Source organism: Topomyia yanbarensis, chromosome 2, assembly GCF_030247195.1.
Source record: "Topomyia yanbarensis strain Yona2022 chromosome 2, ASM3024719v1, whole genome shotgun sequence".
Lineage (NCBI taxonomy): Eukaryota > Metazoa > Arthropoda > Insecta > Diptera > Culicidae > Topomyia > Topomyia yanbarensis.
The window spans coordinates 197939965-197955871 of NC_080671.1; the positions used below are offsets into that span (position 1 = coordinate 197939965).

Sequence of the window (15907 nt, forward strand, 5' to 3'; positions counted from 1 at the left end):
AATATGTTGAGCTCATCTTTGAAAGGATGTACCGAGTTTGATAAATTAGTGAATGTTCAGAAACAAAAATAGTCTAACAGATGCATTTTATAAACATGTCAATGAAGTCAAACAATGCAAATACAAAGTGCATTTTTAAAGTGGAATAAATGTTCAAAAACTTTTCTAGCGGTTAAGATCTATAATTCCGAAACCAACTTTCAACTTTGAAGGGAATATTGGATTAAACCAATTTGCGCATCAAACCTATCTTAAAATTAAGTTTGATTTGTGTTTCGTATTCATCTTGTCAGCAACTAGACCATCTGGGTGTCTAATTAAACGATGTATCTAAACTAGTACCCAAATTAGCACTAGTTAGACACACACACAAAAAAATACAAACAGTTCAAACGACCTAGGTGAACGTCAAAAGCAACTAACTTATCCCGAGTGATGTCCCAGGAAGCAAATTCAGAAGCTCTGGTTTGTTGACGAGAAAGCGAAAACAAGCTCTTGTCTTGTGGCTAGGGAGCCAAACGTCTGGCATTATGCAATATTAATACCCAAGGGGAAAATTAGATTTTCTATTTGGATTGGATTGGATATGTTGTGTGAACTGTTTGGAATTTTTTGTGTCTAACTAGTGCCAATTTGGGTACTAGTTTTGATACATCGTCTAACAAGACACCCAGCTGGTATTAATTAGTGACAAGATGAATTAGAAACACAATAAAATCAATCTTAACTTTGAAGGTTTAACAATTTCGAAGAAGCTTTTCAACATAAAAAGCGCTTCTTTTGATATAATGATGTTGAAATAATTCTTCAAAAATAGTAAGTGACTTAGTGTCTTCAGCAAAGTTGTTGATAATTTGATAATTTTAAACAACTTTGTTGATAACATGAACGCTACACAAATTCAATATATCGAGACATAAAATATTTCAGAAATTTCCTTAAGCCAGTTCTTTTTGATAAAACTATTTATTGTAAGCTTCAGTGACTACATTGAGTAGAATGTGAATTTTTTTGTTTATACACAGCAGAATAGATTTATCAATTGTAGTAATATCAGATTAGTTATGGTGTTTGCATTTTGACCTCGTCTCATCAGAATCAGAACTTAGTTAACGGATTAATGTCCCGGACGGAATAACAAAGAGGCCATTTTGGACACACATGGGCAATTCAACATCATTTACCGGAACACCGGTGTCCGGTTCCGGAGGATCAGTTCAGATTTCCATCAGGATACTCGTCAAATCATATTTTCTCGATGAAATAAGACTGAAGGAAGAGCAAAGATGTAATTTTAATCACATATGGCCATTTCAACACAAATTCCGGAACTCCGGTGTTCGATTCTCTAGAGCAAAATCCGATGTAGAGACTGTTCCCATCATGCGAGATATCAAACCATACTTCCAGTGTCCGGATCCGATTTAGCGGTCATTTCCATCAAGCGATACGTCAAGTCACACTTTCTCTACAAAATAAGATGAATGGAAGAGCAAAGAGGAGTGATTTAATGTGCCGCATGCTGGAAATGACATCCAAATCGGTCTCTTTGCTCTTCCGTCAGATTTATCTTGTTGCGAACGTTTGATTTGACGTGTTGTATGATAGTAATGGCCTCTAAATCTAAACTGGTCTTCCGGAGCCGGACACCGGTGTTCCAGAACCCCTTGAGCTGATGAGAACTGATAAATTCGAAACATTTGTTTTGGCTTAGCAGGCCAATGCAAGATGCACTATGCTATATTTCTCTTTAGTGTAGAACAATTTTGGTAAAAGCTATTTTTTCTCCATTAGGGAATAGTGTGTTGTTTACGCCGGGATCTGGCCGATACTCAAGCCCGGGAAACAGTGAAACACAAAACACAAAGCGGACGAACAGCACCCGAAACAAAATAAACTTGGCTGGCCCCGCACAGGCCAGCAAAAGGGCGTTCGTTTCCGCCTGCTTTGGACAACTTTCAGTCCGCACAACACTAAAAGTTCTTACTTACAAAATAACGTTTATTTGCACAATTTACAAGAAGTTATATTTAAATTTCACTGTTTCAAACTATTCTAAGTCCCGGTCTGTGGGGAAGCGGTCGTGCGACGTATGCACGGCGAGTGTGACGCACATTAGCATGTTTACGCCGGGATCTGGCCGATACTCAAGCCCGGGAAACAGTGAAACACAGGGCGGACGAACAGCACCCAAACAGGAAAACTAAACAAACTGGGCTGGCCCCGCACAGGCCAGCAAAAGGGCGTTCTTTTCCGCCTTCTTCGGACCTTTCCAGTCCACACAACACCAGAAAGTCGCTTACAACATAACATTTATTTACACTATTTACATAATTGTTATATTTAATTCCACTGCTTCAAATTAATTCTAAGTCCCGGTCTGTGGGGAAGCGGTATGCAACGTATGCACGACGAGCGCGACGCACAGTCAGTTCTGCTGGACTGTGTTGTTCGGCGATAAACTTTGTACTGCCGTACTGCCCTGCTGCTCCCACAGGACATGAGACGGCTGAAGGGGAAGATGACCCAGCCGTGTGCGATCATCTGCTCTCGGTGCTGCTACGGCGACGAATTTGCGTAGAAATCGCCGTACAGTGAAAACTTATTGTTGTCTTCTCCAGTGGCTAACATCAGCAGTCAGCTGGGCAACGATGATCGTAGCGCAGGATTTGCCTTAGGTGATTGAGGCTGGAGAATAATTTCATCTGTGCGTCGGGGGAGAAAATATTTGATTTCGCACACTATCTGCAAGTGTCGATTTTGGCGGTCAAAATCATTTTTCTGGTGCGATGTTCACTTCGGCGTGAACATTCTCCCCGCCTTGAATTATTAAAGAAATTCAACAAGTTGTTGCTTAGGCCTGTGAGATGGGTCGAACTACGATAGAGTTGGTAGCGTTGACGATTCCGCTAGTTGGTATGGACTAGCGGTGTAGCTGTGATGACGTTGTATTGTCTGTTTCTTGCGATGACGTAGTACGGGCCGGAAACTGTCCGGAGATAGTGTTGCTAGGCGATGGTGACTCGTCGACGGCGATCACAGAAAACTACTGTGCGGTCCAGTCTGCTACTGGAGTGGTGATCCCGTGACGTCACAAACGTTCGTGGTGATGAGAATAGATTTCCTACCGATATTCTGTCGGGATGATACTCGTAGAAGGTGGAGTCCGATATTCTGTCGGAATGGTGATCGCAGAGCTTCGTTGATGTAGCGATGAGTGCACCTACGATCATGATAAAACGGTCCGAAATTCTGTCCGGATGGATGTGCGTACAGACCATAGTGCGGTTAACGATCACGATGAAAACTGAAAGAATAGAAAATCTGTACGCAAACATCGTTGCTGCTGAGCGAAAAAATTGTACTTAACTATTGTCAAGTCACAGCCGGGGGGTTCCGAGAACCCGCCCGGCGAGGCTTGTGCTCTTTACAGATGCTTCAGGAACTGCTCGATTCCCCCGAGCTTGGGCCAGGATCTCGTCTGGCGACTCTATACCCTGAGTGAGGGCCGGGATCTCGTCCGGCGGGTGTGTTTGCTGCTATGGCTTCGTTGATGGTGATGACAAAACCGCTTCGTCGTAACTTACTGTGTGTAGTGATGCGATGTGATCAACTTTGTGGTGCAATCCGTACATCCGTGGACGGATTACACGCAAAAAGATGGATTCCTCCGGTCCAACCACAAGGAGTGCGTTGAGGAACAGAATCCCACGGAAAGTTGATCCAGTATCGGGTGAGCTGACGGATGACGTGAAGAATTTGGCGAATGTCACCTTCCGGTTGCATGATTTCTGGCGAATACGCGATCATAAATCCACCAAATCGCCCTTTGGTGGGACCAGAAAACACCAACGGTGAAATATGAAGCACTTGGTTGCTTCCCAGGTCGGAAAGTGACTCGACATCCGTGTGTAGTTGTATGTGTGTGTGAGAATCGTTCTTCGATCGTCTTTGACGGGAAAAGTGAAGCCAATTGCTTCCAGGAAGAACGAATCGTGCGTATATGTGGGTTGACGTTGTGCGCATTTTGGCCACCAGAGATCCTTAATGTGCCTAGTGTGCGTGTACGGGGTACGATACAGCTCTAATGCCGGTAGAGCAAATCTAGTGCAGGCTTATGTAGGGAAAACACGATCACGCGCCGTTTCGAGTGTCTGTTGGCGACACCTACGAAGAACGGCGGTCTGTGCTGCACTAGATGAAGCGGCCGTCGGTTTACCGCGAATTGATGACGTGGGATTTGGCATCTGATGCCACACTATGGCTCGTTTCGAGTGTGAATCGGGCTGGTAGTCTTCGTCGTAGGGTGCTCACTAATATGTGATGACGTAAATGGCTCACAACGGTGCTCGTCCCGAAGAATCGCAGCAAAAGCGGGACGTGCTGTGGCCACGAATCGGTCCTGCTTGGACCTACTGTTACAGCGCGGTCGGTGTGTAACATTCGCGAATTGTGTTTGTTCTTCAACGGCAAGAAAAAAGACTACCAGACGCACTGATTTTTCCACACACTTGAATAGAACTGCACTCACCGGTTTCCGTCGATGATGCGATGGAAAACGCGTCCTAAAGCTGGCAGATTTCTTGCATAGCTCTCCAGCTGGCCGCCGATTCTCCAAATCAGCAGCGAAAGTGATCTCAATCCGCGTCTTCGCAGTGTTGGAAAATGGGTGCAGTCTCCATTGCATTTTCTCCCACAGACCGGGTCGATCGCGATGGCGCTCGCGAAAACAAAAGCGCGATCGTTGCGCGCTTTTTGCAGCGGACCGCTTGGCTTGCGGTAAATGAAGCGCCATCCTGCGAACTTGAGGATCTATCCGGCTCGAAGGACCATGTTTACGCCGGGATCTGGCCGATACTCAAGCCCGGGAAACAGTGAAACACAGGGCGGACGAACAGCACCCAAACAGGAAAACTAAACAAACTGGGCTGGCCCCGCACAGGCCAGCAAAAGGGCGTTCTTTTCCGCCTTCTTCGGACCTTTCCAGTCCACACAACACCAGAAAGTCGCTTACAACATAACATTTATTTACACTATTTACATAATTGTTATATTTAATTCCACTGCTTCAAATTAATTCTAAGTCCCGGTCTGTGGGGAAGCGGTATGCAACGTATGCACGACGAGCGCGACGCACAGTCAGTTCTGCTGGACTGTGTTGTTCGGCGATAAACTTTGTACTGCCGTACTGCCCTGCTGCTCCCACAGGACATGAGACGGCTGAAGGGGAAGATGACCCAGCCGTGTGCGATCATCTGCTCTCGGTGCTGCTACGGCGACGAATTTGCGTAGAAATCGCCGTACAGTGAAAACTTATTGTTGTCTTCTCCAGTGGCTAACATCAGCAGTCAGCTGGGCAACGATGATCGTAGCGCAGGATTTGCCTTAGGTGATTGAGGCTGGAGAATAATTTCATCTGTGCGTCGGGGGAGAAAATATTTGATTTCGCACACTATCTGCAAGTGTCGATTTTGGCGGTCAAAATCATTTTTCTGGTGCGATGTTCACTTCGGCGTGAACAGTGTGTGTTAAAGGTTTTCTCTCTTATATAGCCTAATGTATCTCGATATTCTGAATACACGGAGTTTTCATGTCTTCAATAAAATTTGTTATGGAATGTCTACAACAGTTTTTTTTTTATTTTAATTTGTCCTTAAGGTCCTTAGGGTCTTTCGGTTTGGTTTCAGGTTAGAAAAATTTCCAATCTTATGTGCTACCCAGGTAACCAACAAGCATTAGTGTGTGCAGTAAAATAGCATATAATTTGCATTTCGGATGCTTCTTGCAGTATATTTGCATCCTTTATGCATATCTATTGTTAATCAGCATTCAAAAAACTGTTAAAAAGCTTCTTGCCAGTATTCAGCATGCTGAATGCACAACAGCAGTAAAACAGCATTTTCTTGGCACAGCAGTAGAGTGGCCGTATATTTTGCCAAAAGCGACTTTTAAATAGCATTTAAAACAACTTAAATGCCTATCAGGTAGCCGTTAAGACGCATTTTGCATGCTTATTGGTTACCTGGGTAGGGTTAGGAATCGAATTCAGGTGAGTTACGTACACCATTTCCCGCCCCATTCAACAAAGATTTTCAACAACATTTTCAAAAACTTTGCTGAAACCATTAAATCTCGAGCTAAATATTTTTGAAGACTCAATACTTTATATAGTACTTTTAGGAGGATTAACCGCCAAAATTATTTTATTAGAAGAGGTGCTGCTTTACGTTTTATTATATTCGTCGAGGATACTAAACATCCAAAGTTGACAGTTTCGAAATAATTTGATCGTGACCGAGAAAAAATGTTTTCGCGTATTAATTTTTTCTTCACTATGAAAGCGCACAACTCCAGAACGAGTCCTCTTATACAAATGTTATTTTACCTTTCAACTTATAACACAAATAAATATCAATAACAGGAACTAACTTGAAATATTTTAAGATCTTTATTATTTTCAATCCTTAGCAGAATAGATTTATCAATTGTAGTAATATCAGATTAGTTATGGTGTTTGCATTTTGACCTCGTCTCATCAGAATCAGAACTTAGTTAACGGATTAATGTCCCGGACGGAATAACAAAGAGGCCATTTTGGACACACATGGGCAATTCAACATCATTTACCGGAACACCGGTGTCCGGTTCCGGAGGATCAGTTCAGATTTCCATCAGGATACTCGTCAAATCATATTTTCTCGATGAAATAAGACTGAAGGAAGAGCAAAGATGTAATTTTAATCACATATGGCCATTTCAACACAAATTCCGGAACTCCGGTGTTCGATTCTCTAGAGCAAAATCCGATGTAGAGACTGTTCCCATCATGCGAGATATCAAACCATACTTCCAGTGTCCGGATCCGATTTAGCGGTCATTTCCATCAAGCGATACGTCAAGTCACACTTTCTCTACAAAATAAGATGAATGGAAGAGCAAAGAGGAGTGATTTAATGTGCCGCATGCTGGAAATGACATCCAAATCGGTCTCTTTGCTCTTCCGTCAGATTTATCTTGTTGCGAACGTTTGATTTGACGTGTTGTATGATAGTAATGGCCTCTAAATCTAAACTGGTCTTCCGGAGCCGGACACCGGTGTTCCAGAACCCCTTGAGCTGATGAGAACTGATAAATTCGAAACATTTGTTTTGGCTTAGCAGGCCAATGCAAGATGCACTATGCTATATTTCTCTTTAGTGTAGAACAATTTTGGTAAAAGCTATTTTTTCTCCATTAGGGAATAGTGTGTGTTAAAGGTTTTCTCTCTTATATAGCCTAATGTATCTCGATATTCTGAATACACGGAGTTTTCATGTCTTCAATAAAATTTGTTATGGAATGTCTACAACAGTTTTTTTTTTTATTTTAATTTGTCCTTAAGGTCCTTAGGGTCTTTCGGTTTGGTTTCAGGTTAGAAAAATTTCCAATCTTATGTGCTACCCAGGTAACCAACAAGCATTAGTGTGTGCAGTAAAATAGCATATAATTTGCATTTCGGATGCTTCTTGCAGTATATTTGCATCCTTTATGCATATCTATTGTTAATCAGCATTCAAAAAACTGTTAAAAAGCTTCTTGCCAGTATTCAGCATGCTGAATGCACAACAGCAGTAAAACAGCATTTTCTTGGCACAGCAGTAGAGTGGCCGTATATTTTGCCAAAAGCGACTTTTAAATAGCATTTAAAACAACTTAAATGCCTATCAGGTAGCCGTTAAGACGCATTTTGCATGCTTATTGGTTACCTGGGTAGGGTTAGGAATCGAATTCAGGTGAGTTACGTACACCATTTCCCGCCCCATTCAACAAAGATTTTCAACAACATTTTCAAAAACTTTGCTGAAACCATTAAATCTCGAGCTAAATATTTTTGAAGACTCAATACTTTATATAGTACTTTTAGGAGGATTAACCGCCAAAATTATTTTATTAGAAGAGGTGCTGCTTTACGTTTTATTATATTCGTCGAGGATACTAAACATCCAAAGTTGACAGTTTCGAAATAATTTGATCGTGACCGAGAAAAAATGTTTTCGCGTATTAATTTTTTCTTCACTATGAAAGCGCACAACTCCAGAACGAGTCCTCTTATACAAATGTTATTTTACCTTTCAACTTATAACACAAATAAATATCAATAACAGGAACTAACTTGAAATATTTTAAGATCTTTATTATTTTCAATCCTGTCTGGAGGCTATTTATAGAATTGATAATTCAACAAAAATCAAATACTCATAAAAACTGATCCTGACCTGTAAGATATAAACGGAAAACGTCATTTTTCATCATTTTCTACTTTCCAACATATTATTGTCGTTGTTAATCACATTTAGTTTTTGTCTACGCATCCTGAATAAAAATATTTTAGCAAATATTGAGATGTATGCAATTTTTCGATGAGCAAGTTTTTGTTTATAGGTAATCAACTTAATCAAACTTCGCTTCCCATTCGAAACATTGTCCCTAGTCGATAGTTCGGAGCATCTCACAGTGGTCCCCAAGAACAAAAAAGGGGTTTTTTTAGATTGCGTCAAAACGGTTGACTTTAGCAATATTATGTCTTTGAGAAAGTTTCTTGGAGTAGAGCTCCCCTTCTTTCTGTTTTATCGGATTGATGATTAATCCCCCTAATAGTGAGTTACGAAATTTATTTTCTTCAACAATTCAGATAGACAAATACTTACTTCAGCAAAGTTGTAGAGAAACTTGTTACAAATATTTTACCTGAAAACTTCAACTCTCTAACTTTTGAGGTTTTTGAGATATAGGACATTATTTGTAAAAGGCCCCTTAAAAACTGTTTTTTCATCATAAGTTTTCTTCTAGATTTTTTCCATTATATAAATGTTCTAGAACATTGTTTGGACTATTAAACTGCTTTACTTTGCCGAAGACGGAAACTTGCTATCGCTAGTATGTGTGGAGATATTAACATTTTTTTATTGAAAATAGCTCTTTTTCCAATGCCGATAACTTTTAAACGGGCAAAAACGGGCAAACCACTTTATAAACAAATTAAAGTGCGAGAAAAGCACACCAAATACTGGAAAAATCAGATCCCCCTAAGGCGGCCCTCTGTGGAAATACTAGAGCTGAAGTTTGTCTATGCTAGAGCTGTTCCGGCATTAAATACATCGCTATATATATTACTGTTAGCTTTGAAATAAAGGGTTAAAGTCGCAATAATTAGCCTTTCTTACTTTTGTAAGCACGTCTTGAGTAAATACCCAAGCAACCAAAAGTTGATATAAAGGAGCTGCTAAAGCTTCTCGTTTTAAGTAATTTTGCAATACGTTTTATGTTCTAATAGCGGGTTAAGCAGTTTTATTAAAGCTTTAGCAGCTTGAAAGTTCGCTAAAAACTTTTTGTGAATTTTAAAGTGTGCTTTTTAAGTATTATCCTAACTTCTGTTTGATTGGGCCAAAAGTTACAGTGGTTCAAAAACTCAATGCATACGCCTGACACCGGAAACTGACAATTCCCATGCGCCTACTTCATAACAATGGCGTAAGTGCAACTAAACGGCGAGTAATCAATTGCATTTAATGACGGAATGAGACAAACTTCAGCTCTAGTATTTCCACAGAGGGCCGCCTTGGGGAGATCTGATTTTTCCAGAATTTGGTGTGGTTTTCTCCCACTTTAATTTGTTTACAAAGTGGTTTGCCCGTTTTTGCCCGTTTAAAAGTTATCGGCATTGGAAAAAGAGCTATTTTCAATAAAAAAATGTGAATATCTCCACACATACTAGCGATAGCAAGTTTCCGTCTTCGGCAAAGTAAAGCAGTTTAATAGTCCAAACAATGTTCTAGAACATTTATATAATGGAAAAAATCTAGAAGAAAACTTATGATGAAAAAACAGTTTTAAAGGGGCCTTTTACAAATAATGTCCCATATCTCAAAAAGCTTAAAAGTTAGAGAGTTGAAGTCTTCAGGTAAAATGTTTGTATCGAGTTTTTCTACAACTTTGCTGAAGTAAGTATTTGTCTATCTGAATTATTGAAGAAAATAAATTTCGTAACTCACTGTTAGGGGGATTAATCACCAATCCGATAAAACAGAAAGAAGGGAAGTTCTACTCCAAGAAACTTTCTCAAAGACATAATATTGCTAAAGTCAATCGTTTTGACGCTATCTAAAAAACCCCCTTTTTTGCTCTTTGGGACCACTGTGCATCTCTACAAAAAAAAGCTAATGACAGCTATGAGACCTTGGCTTAGAGATCAGTTATGCGATCCAATTCCCTCAATTTTTCAAAAGCCCTCATGATGCCTAAAACAACAGGATATAAATAAAGTGATCTGACAACATATTTCAATTAATATTATTGAATATTTAATTAAATTTTAAGTTTTTTTTTTAATCCAATTAATTTTAGTTTGGGGAGGGGGCTTTAACCCCCAACCCTTTGTCATTGTAGCAATTATATGAATGGATAAAATAAATATTCGAAACGAGTTATGTAAGGTCGAGATCACATCATTTGGAAACCGGCTATTTCGAACATTTAGTATCTTCGAAAAAATTTACAACGTAAAACAGCACATCATCTGATAAAATAATTCTTTCGTTAAACGCTCCTAGAGGTAAATATGGCGAATTTATTCTTCAAACAAATTTCGTTCGAGACTTAATGTCTTCAGCAAAGTTTTCGAGAGTGCTTTTACAAACCACTTTGTTGAAGAAATGAATGCTCCATGTGTTCAGGGTATCGAAATATGTTAGGCTATTTGTGAAAGATACCTTTATAATAAGTTTTTATGATATTATTCACGATAAAAAGTTATTTTGAAAAATAAATAGATGTACGGACATTTCGTAAATTTCGTTTTGTAGCTCGGTATGCTCCCTACATTAGACTGCCCAGAAAAATAATGAATTTTTGAAAACTCTATCGGCCCACCCCTGAGTCGATTTTAAGTCCCACCAGGAATACTTGTTCCAAACAAGTATGGGAAAAATACATTCGAAATTCACTCCACTGTATTCATCTTCTGATACATCTCATGCTTCCAATTGCTGTGTTTACACTGAGCATGTCGCAAAGCTCATTCGCAAAAGCAGCTGTGCGGCACTCAATTGACTCCCGTTCATTCTAAGTCGGAGAGCCTCTCATTCTCTCAATATTTTGTAAGAATGATGTTTGGGTGCGAGTGAATCAGATTGGAATATTATTGTTTTGGTTTGCGAGCCACTCGATGAGTCTCATCTTGATTCAATCATCATATTAAATCATTGAATCGTTCAATCGGTTCTCTATCCTTTGTAGAGGTAATACATGGAAAGATTTATGCCCAGGTAACCAACAAGCATTAGTGTGTGCAGTAAAATAGCATATAATTTGCATTTCGGATGCTTCTTGCAGTATATTTGCATCCTTTATGCATATCTATTGTTAATCAGCATTCAAAAAACTGTTAAAAAGTTTCTTGCCAGTATTCAGCATGCTGAATGCACAACAGCAGTAAAACAGCATTTTCTTGGCACAGCAGTAGAGTGGCCGTATATTTTGCCAAAAGCGACTTTTAAATAGCATTTAAAACAACTTAAATGCCTATCAGGTAGCCGTTAAGACGCATTTTGCATGCTTATTGGTTACCTGGGTGGTTAGAAGTGCAAAGGTAAAATAGCTCAAGAGGGAGGATGCGCAAGCTTATCGTTTAACGGCTAGCGTGACCTACCAGTTACTGACTTTATTTCTTCTGTATCATGTTGAAGTGTTTTTTACCATTTGTATATTTATTAATATATCTGTCTTTTGTACAGTTCAAATATTATCGTTACAGTTGAAAACTGGAAAATGTAACAAGCGACATTTTTTTCTAATTCACGACGTCGGGAGTAGTGTGCATTATAGTGCATAATTTTATGAAAAATTCGCACTACTTCCGACGTGATTCCATTGTTCAAAACCGGAGAAAATGCGATTGTGGCTGTTTGGATTTTCCAGTTTTCAACTGTAATCACAATATTTCTTTGGATATTATGACGCACATGAAATTCAAGGTTATAACATCCAAAAATAGTGTACGAGGCGTTATAACGACCAAAGGGTAAATTTAAAAAAATAAATGCATCAAATCATCTAAAATCATCCCAACGGAACACCTGTAAGTACTATTTAATCCTAGTCAAACCAGCCACAACCAGTTTTCAATGAAACAACCGATAATGAGCCGTGATCGTTTGTTTTATTTGATCCGAAATTCTGACAGAAACCTCAAACCAGCTCAAATTCTGGATGGGAATGAAACCATCTTTTTCGGCAATTGCCGATCGAGCCAACCCCATACCCGGTCAGCGTGGCAAGCAGAAAGTTAGCAAAAGTTGAGCAAAGCGAAATTGATGCTGGCAGAGTTTCTGCGAGCATTTTGCGTGATTTGTGCGAGAATTCTGGCAACGAATTCGCTCAAATGCAACAACCGTTTCTGACAGAAGCGGTTAAACCAACCGGTGCTGCTCACTTTTATCCACAATCGAGCCAGAAATGTACGGCCAAGATCTCTACACGCTTCCTGCCACATCTTTGTCAGATGTTTTGCTCGATTCGTGCTAAATTCTACCAGGTTGGAATTGCCAGGATCTTTGCACAGTTTATGTCCGAGTTATACCAGGGTTTAGCCCGGTTTCTATCAAAATTTGTCAGAAAACGCCAGCGAAACAGAGTTCGCCCTAGCTCAACTAACCCGACAGGATACGCGCAGAAATCTGGCATGGCTGCCAAACCAAGACTTACAGAAATTTAGCAGAGCGGTCTCTGCCAGAAAATTTGCTCACTGGGTAGAAGGTGTTTATACGCGATTAAAGAGATTAAGCACAAAGTCGAATGATGCCATATTAAAATCCTAGAGGGCGAATATCTTTCGAAATTATATTTTTGATACGGGTTTAGCGACTAGTTGCCAGCAATAGATATCTGACGTCAATAAAAAGTCATCTGCCCCCACCATATTTTTTTTTTAACAGGCTTTAGAGTCTAAGGGCAGATCACTCTAGAAATGTATAACAAATTTGCATCAAATTAGAAAAAAAAGGCATTTAATTTCCCTTTTTGCATCAACTTTGCACTCCCTCGCAGAAAATTTTGTTTAACAAACGTCCTACGCTGATTCACGTTGTTCGACGTTTTGTTGAATGAAGGCTTGATTTTTTTGTAGGGTTTTGACGTCTTACACGCAACGCAAAATACATTACGAATTTCTATTTTGATGGAAAGAAATGCATTTAATTTAGCTGATTTTTAAAAATACATCACAAGTGATCTGCCCCTAGTTTAGAGTAGATGCCGGAAACTACTAAACGCTGTACTGATTGAATGATTATTTAATTAGTAATATCTATCAGATACGACTTTGGACAATCTAAAAAGTCAAAAAGCTTGCGATTCGATTATAATCGATTTATTATTATATTGTGTAAGGGATCATATATTTCCGTGCAAAAAACATCGATCTATTGACTGAATTATCAATTGCGAAATGAAATGTTTTTCTTCCATATTTTAAAATTTACAATAAATATTATTAGCAGAATCTCAGCATGATAATGCACTCGCTTCTAATAATTGTTGCCGAAAATAAAAAACTAGCTATGCGTTTACCAGATTTAGCATTTCCGATAAAGCACAACAACGAAACGTCAAATTTCTGACCGCCATGAAAATGCTTATTTTGTAGAATTACCATAACTGAGAAACAGCTCGTTTCTGATTCGGCCAGCGATTCTAATTGCACTGTGTCTCGCAATCGTTGGCTCAATACTACCTAAATTTAAGTTAAAAGAACTTATTCTGCGGGTTTTTTTATTTTTATTTTATTCATTCCAAACGAGTCAAATTCATGTATTTTGACAGGGCGTTTGTTCGTTTGGAATCCCCATAAAAAATCCTCCCGATTTTCCCTACGACGAAATCGGTTTTCGTCGGCTGAATCGCCCGACTTTAAAATCGACGAATTGATAGATTGTTGCACCGACTCTAATGAGAGTTCAACATGGGCGTATGTCAACGAAACAACCGACGAAATCAGTCGACGTAACACAACTAAATCGGTGGATGCAAAACAATTAAATGGGTCGATTTATCGATACTTATAAATAAAGGGAACCTAGTTTGCTTCGGGAATTTCTGTAAATAAGCACAAAAGAATATTGGAATAGAAGAATTTATTGGTGAATTTTTTTCTCGCTAACTATTATGAAGGGAGGTCAGTACATATTTTGAACTAGCACTAGCAATTGGCACCAGCATTCACTGCAGAAGCTATTCACTGGAAAACATAAAATAAAAATTAGCTCCACCAGTCTTAAATAGGTAACGTCAATACACTTACGTTTGAATGCATAACCGATAGACAGTCTAGTATCTGTTCCGCTGTTAGAGGAAGTCACAAAATCTCGACGGTTGCTAATACGAATACGGAATATTATAATATTACAAACGGAAAACAATGTAACTGAAACTTACCCAAAACTAGCCGATTACCGAATAATTTTCGTATTCCGAAATTATAATCGGAATATTTTCCATTGCGTGTGCAATTCAAGTAATATTTGAAATAAAAAACTTCAGACCACTGGTTTTGTCAATCTCGCTGTCAATAAGCAAACCGATTTCGTCTGTTGAATAATATGTCAATTAAATTATGTTTCTATGTTCCCAACCGATGTCTCAGTCGATTAAATCGAGCACCAGATTTACACAGATTAAATCTGCCGACTAATATATTAATTCGCAAATACATCCGACGTAATCCGATTTAGTCGGTAAATTAATAGGTCGATCTCCAATACCCCCGATTTCGTCGGTCGAGTGTGCAATTTCGCAGCTGTCAAATTTTCTATGGGGAATATTTCAAACGTCTTCACGCTCATCTGGCATCGCTGCTGGTCACAGACAATATTCAGACTAGAACTGATAATCAGGCCGACAAGTAAACAACTTTTAATTCAGATTATGTATCATCACATTAGATTTTCTTTCGATTGAATCAAAGATAAAACCCAATTGTTGCAGTTAATTCAACTTACATTATTATTGTGTCTTCGAAATACGTGCGTTTTAGAACATTTTACAACACATTTGCAGCAAACGAGTGTTGTTCGCATGTCTGTTAAAATAAAGGTTCATATATTTGTTACACCCCAGATGGTTATATTGTCGTAGCGTGTACTTGTCAAATTAAAAAAAAACAAGATGGTGATCGCGTTTGCAAATCGATCTGTGATTAGTTTTTCGTAGAAAATTAGGTGTATTATTGTAAAAGATGTTATCAATTTATGTTCTCTAACTTTTTAATAAGGTTAGTGGTCGACTGGTGATGGAATGTAAAGGAAGCACCAAAGTAGAATAGGTTTTTTTGTTGGTAGAAATTCATACGGATGAATCGCCCTTGGGTGGGTCATTTTGCTAATAGTTATTTTGCACGGATTATGACTAATTTGCTTGCTGATCTCTGGATTACCCGATAAGAACTACCTAGACTTCAAGGCTTGCTGTTATGCATTAATTCGTATCATCGCAATATGTAGATTCGCTGAATGTTGCGAAAATATTGATTTTCACTCCGTCGCTCCGAAATCGATTTTCCACAAAAGTGAGGTGTCATAACAATACTGGAACTGCACTTGTTATGTGCTGTCGCTTGACAGAATCTTTATGCTGTCTTTTTCGGATGGTGGCGGTGGTGGGGTGAAATGCTGTCGATCTGTTTGGGTTTTAGTTTGTGGGTGGCGGCACGGGTGGAATCCAATGTTTACGTTTTAACGCACGCGTTGCACATCAGTCTAGCGAACAGCTGATTATTTAGAGTTTGGGTGAGCAACCACCAGTTGCGTCTTGTTTGTGTTTCTGACGACGATTGAAGTTTCGATTGGACTGCTTTGCTCATACAGTCAATATCAGT

At 39.2% G+C, this 15907-nt stretch overlaps 1 protein-coding gene across 7 annotated transcripts in view; it reads left to right on the top strand.

Annotated features, from left to right (window-relative positions):
* Positions 1–15187: 15187 nt before the first annotated feature.
* Positions 15188–15907, top strand: part of LOC131682612 (bridge-like lipid transfer protein family member 1) — a 55887-nt gene continuing 55167 nt past the window's right edge. For all 7 annotated transcript variants that reach the window (XM_058964233.1, XM_058964234.1, XM_058964228.1 and 4 more), the window contains exon 1: positions 15188–15304. The gene's annotated coding sequence lies outside the window, so the exon portion shown is untranslated. The remainder of the gene's footprint in view (positions 15305–15907) is intronic.